The following is a 6,214-nucleotide window of genomic DNA, read 5'->3' as shown; positions in this document are numbered from 1 at the left end:
CAAACACGAGTCTAACCATACAAATTTTACCAAAGTCCAACCTCAACTCAACTCCCAAAGCTTCAAATCTTATTTTCAAATTCCTAAGTTCCAACCCCTGATTTACAACTCAAAAACATGTAATCTAGTCGGATTATTCGATGATAATTCAATATTATGGAGTAGAAATGATCACAAGGGACTTACCTCATGTTTTTCCATGAAAACCTTGTTCAAAATCGCCCAACCCGAGCTTGAAATGCTCAAAAATGGCAAAAGCTTAGAACCCCTCTGTTTTTGTACTGTTCAGGGATTTTCGCATCTGCGAAAACTTGGCCGCTTCTGCGCCTAGCGCATGTGAGGAAAAAGTCCCACGTTTGTGCCTTTGCCTGCATCTGCGCGCCTGTTTGAGCTCCTGCGCAGGCCGCTTCTGCGTGCGTCCCTTCGCATCTGTGCTCACACTGGTGCAGAATTTCCCTCACACCTGCGACCACTACCCTATAGTCCATCTGCGCATCTGCGCTTGCCAGGCTCGCTTCTGCGTGCTCGCACCTGCGATAGAATTTCTACAGGTGCGATTGCAGTAGAGGGAAGAAACTTCAGCTATTTCTTCTAAGTCCGAATTTGATCCGTTAACCATCAGAAAATCACCCCCCCTCGGGACCTCAACCAAATGTATCAATAAGTCCTAAAACATCATACAAACTAAGTCAAACCCTCAAATCACCTAAACAACGCTAAAACCATGAATTACACCACAATTCAAGCTTAATGAACTTTTAAATTTCTAATTTCTATAAACGACTCCGAAACCTATCAAATCAGGTCCGATTGACCTCAATTTTTGCTCACAAGTTATAAATAACATAACAGAGGTATTCCAATTTTCAGAATCGGATTCTGACCCCAATATTAAAAAGTCAACCCCCGATCAAACTTTCCAAAAATTGAACTTTCGGCATTACAAGTCTAATTCCTCTACGGACATCCAAATAATATTCTGGACGTCCAAATAATATTCCGGACACGCTCCTAAGTCCAAAATCACCATACGGAGCTATTGGAATCATAAAAATTCAAATATGAGGTCGTTTACATATAAGTCAATATCCGGTCAATTATTGAGGTCGTTTACATATGGAGTAGAAATGATCACAAGGGACTTATCTCAAGTTTTCCCCTGAAAACCTAGCTCAAAATCGCCCAACCCAAGCTTGAAATGCCCAAAAATGGCAAAATCTCGGAACCCCTCTGTTTTTGTACTGTCCAGGGATTTTCGCATCTGCGGAAACTTGGCCGCTTCTGCGCAAACCGCATGTGTGGAAAACATCCCGCGTTTGCGCCTTTGCCCGCATTTGCGCGCCTGTTTGCGCCCTTGGGCAGGCCGCTTCTGCGCGCGTCCCTCCGCAGTTGCGCTCACGCAGGTGCGGAATTTCCCTCGCACCTGCGACCACTGCCCCATAGTCCATTTGCACATGTGTTCTTGCCAGTCTCTCTTTTGCGAGCTCGCACCTGCGATTGAATTACCGCAGGTGCGATTGCAGCACAGGATCGAAATTTCTGCTATTTCTTCCAAATTTGATCGGTTAACCATCCGAAACTCACCCGAGGCCCCCGAGACCTCAACCAAATGTATCAATAAGTCCTAAAATATCATACAAACTTAGTGGAACCCTCAAATCACCTAAAACAATGCTAAAACCATGAATTACACCCCAATTCAAGTCTAATGAACTTTGAAATTTCTAATTTCTATAAACGACTCCGAACCTATCAAAACACGTCCGATTGACCTCAAATTTTGCACACAAGTCATAAATGACATAACAAAGGTATGCCAATTTTCAAAATCGGATTCCAACCCCGATATCAAAAAGTCAACCCCCTGGTCAAACTTTCCAAAAATTGAACTTTCGGCATTTCAAGCCTAATTCCTCTACGGACCTCCAAATAATATTCCGGACACGCTCCTAAGTCCAAAATCATCATACAGAGCTATTGGAATCATAAAAATTCTAATTTGAAGTCATTAACACATAAGTCAATATCCAATCAATTATTTTAACTTAAGCTTCCAACATGAAATTTCATTCTTCCAAGCTAACTCTGAAATACCTTAAAACCAAAATCGACAATTCCCACAAGTCATAATACCTCATAGGAAGTTTTTCAAGACTTTAAATAGTTGAAAGGCACGTTAATGCTCAAACGACCGGTCGGGTCGTTACAGAATATCTTAGTGAAGAATTTACTGGGTATCTCCAAGAGAATGGGATTCTCTCCCAGTGGACACCTACAGGAACACCACAACATAATGGTGTGTTTGAAAGGAGAAATCGAACCTTAATAGATATGGTGAGATCTATGATGGGGTGGTTCACTGATCTTCCAATAAATTTATGGGGATATGCTTTAGAAGTAGCAATATACTTACTTAATAAAGTTCTCACTAATTGAGTCTCTACAAAACTATATGAGATATGGAAAGGACGTAAGCCTAACCTTAAACACATTAAAGTTTAGAGTTGTCCAGCTTATGTTAAGAGACTACAGTCTGATAAACTTGACTCAAGGTCTGATAAATGTAGGTTCATTGGGTATCCCAAAGAAACAATGGGATATTATTTCTATCACCCTTCTGAACCATAAAGTGTTTGTGGCTAGAGGAGCAACCTTTTTGGAAAGGGAATTTCTTTTGGAAGGAAATTATAGTTGAGAAATAGAACTTGATGAAGTTCAAGAAATTAATGAATCAACACAAAATCAAGATCATGAGACACAAGTTGAAGAACCTTTATTGGATGTTTTGAAGTTGAAAAGGAAGTTGCCATCTTCAACGGTTGAAGTTCAAGAACTAAATGTAGTTCAAGAACAGGTTAATGAACCAGTTCCAAACCAAATCAAACAATAACCAAATCCAACACAAGGTGAACATGTTTTACAAGCACCTCTTAGAAGGTCTACATGAGAACGTCATGTACCAACTAGATTAAATATAATGGTACAAGATGATGTATCAAATGAGGTTGATCATAATGATGATGATCCTAAGACCTATGAAGAGGATATACAAAGTTCTAATTATGAGAAATGGCAAAAGTCCATGGAATCCAAAATGGAATCCATGAAGGAAAATAAAGTATGGACTTTAGTTGAACCTTCAAAGGATATAAAACCTATAGGTTGTAAATGGGTTTTTAAGAAAAAGATTGGAGCAGACGGAAAGGTGGAGACCTACAAAGCCTGTCTTGTTTCCAAGGGATATCATCAGAAAGAAGGAGTCGACTATGACGTGACTTTCTCTCCTGTGGCAATGCTCAAATGAATTCGGATTTTGCTTGCTATAACAGCATACTATGATTATGAAATATGGCAAATGGATGTGAAAATAGCTTTCCTTAATGGTGAGCTATAAGAGGATGTGTACATGACACAACCTGAAGGTTTCACATATCTTCCTGATCATAATAAAATTTGCAAGCTACAAAGATCCATTTATGGACTAAAGCAAGCTTTTCGAAGTTGGAATATTCGCTTTAACAAAAAAATTAAAAAGTTTAATTTTGTTAGATGTGAAGAAAAGCCTTGTGTATACAAAAAGGTTAGTGGGAGCACAATTATATTCTTAGTATTGTATGTTGATGATATATTTCTCATAGGGAATGACATACAGGCATTACAAAAGTACCAAGATTTGGCTATCTGAATAGTTCTCCATGAAAGACTTGGGAGAAGCAGCTTATATATTAGGAATAAAGATCTATAGAGATAGATCGAATAAGCTGCTTGAACTTTCCCAGTCTTTGTACATTGATACCATTCTGAAAAGGTATAATATAAATAATTCCAAAAGATACTATCTACCGATAGGCACTGGAATTACTCTCAGTAGGAGGATTGTCCTAAAATACATGAAGAGAGAGAACGCATGAGTAGGATCCAATACGCTAGTGCAATGGGAGCTATCATGTATACCATGACATGTACACGTCTTGATGTGGCTTATACACTTGGAGTGACTAGCCGATATCAGGTAAATCTTGGTGAGGAACATTGGAAGGCGGTGAAGACTATTCTTAAGTACTTAAGAAGGACTAAAGACCAATTCCTCATCTTTGGAGATTCTGAGTTGAAATTTGAAGGTTATACTGATGCAAGTTTCTCTTCAGATAAAGATGATAGCAAATCTATTTTTGGTTATGTATTCACAGTAGTTGATTCAGTGACTGAAGCAGAATATATAGTAGCTAGAGAAGCTACTAAGGAAGTTGTATGGATGAAAAAGTTCTTAACTGAACTTGGTGTGGTTCCTTCAATAGAAGGTGCAGTTCCATTGTTGTGTGACAACACTGGAGCCATTGCTCAAGCAAAAGAACCAAGATCAAACCAAAAATCCAAACACGTTCTGCGAAGGTATCACTTGATAAGAGAGATCATTGAACGCAGAGACGTCTAGATTCAAAAGGTTGATGGAAAGGAAAATGCTCCACACCCATTCACTAAAGCTCTTGGCTCAAAAGAGTTCGACGAGCACAAGTAAAAAATTAGGCATGAAGTACAAGAGCGATTGACTCTAGTGCAAGTGGGAGATTGTTAGGGATATAGTGGATATGCCCTAGATCCAACCTCATAAATAATGATTTGAATATATTTTGTGAATGTTATTTGATATAAAAATATATGGCATTTGATATTTATTTATCATAGTTATTATTAATTAATTGATTAATTTAGTAAGGTCCTTGATTAAATTTTGAGATTTGTCATCGTGATGGAGATCATGATAATGGGAGTAAAGTCTCTTACGATTTAATCAAAATTTGTTCTTGATCGTAGGATTATTAGTGTGGACATTAGTAATCCGGTTAGATCAATATTTATGTGATCGTCTTTATGGGATAAAGATTAGTTGATCTCATTAATTAAATCACATAAATAGATGATGCATATAGAGATATGATCATTGAACCGACTCATTGGATAATTCCTAATGGTTAGAATTACCATAAACCGTCAATAGGATATTCTCTTGAAGAATGTGATGTAAGGGGTTCCTTTGACCTGAGATCGTCATAGTAATTGACAAGTTATTTATCATGTTTTAATATTAGACACCTATGGCCCTAGGGCAATAGTTGAAAGGATGTTGGGTACGGTTAGATATTTGTAGAATTAGTGATTGATCAAGATGGAATCTGTCAACTCTTGGTAATGAGTTTAAACTCCATGTTGTCATGAATTATAAACGACCAAATTAAGACCTTGGTCAGGGCAATGGAATGAACGAAGAAAGAAGTTTCTTAGGTCATTCAATAGTCGATTATATTTGACATGAACACATAGTTGGTCGCCTATTAGGATTTGAGAGTTGAACCATATCATATGGTGACTCAGAGCTATAAGGACATAAGGAATTAATATATTATTCTTCTGCTGGTTCTTGAGAGTAAATTGTATACTTCATTCTATCCCGTCGTTAAGGAGTGTTGCTAGACGCCACCCTTGATTAGTATATTGATGTGATCAATTTACTATCGGCTTAGTATTGAACCTATGGGGTCGCACACTAACGAGTGTTCTGATCTTTGCTAAAGGATTAATTACTTTATTATTTGATAATTAAATTAAAGAATTTAATTCGTCAAATAAATTAAATTATTAGTCCAAATGAAATATTATTATATTCTTTGCTAGCACAGAGGATATAATTAATATTGTTAACAAATCGAAGTTTTCTATTTGGAATAAAAAATTAAATTATATCTTTTGATTAAAATATATATGTGATATATATTTAGTACTCGTAATATTAATAAATAAAGGTTGTATATTTAATATTAATTTATTCTTACCAATTTGGAATTGGAATTGTAAAGTCCTTAAAGGACGTATAAGTTAAATCCAATGTTGAATTGGATTGCCGTGAATCGGGATGTTGGCAGTTTCAATCCAATTTGCAATTGGATTAATATAAAATTTTAATAGGAAAATATTTGGCATTGGACTTGCACAATAAGTCACGGCCTTTTAGCCTTTTCTTAACCTATTGGAAAAGGGTTACTATAGGTGATATATAAATATCACCATATACGTGACGAGTGTGTGCAAAATAATGCATCAACGAGCCGCACTGCCACGACCCAAAATCCCACCACAGGCATCATGATGACCCCTAGTGTCTAAGATTAGGTAAGCCGATTACAATTACATTTCAAACTATTTTTTTTATGTATAC

The sequence above is a fragment of the Nicotiana tomentosiformis genome, chromosome 11, assembly GCF_000390325.3.
Source record: "Nicotiana tomentosiformis chromosome 11, ASM39032v3, whole genome shotgun sequence".
Taxonomy (NCBI): Eukaryota; Viridiplantae; Streptophyta; class Magnoliopsida; order Solanales; family Solanaceae; genus Nicotiana; species Nicotiana tomentosiformis.
Note: the sequence above shows the minus strand (reverse complement) of the source record.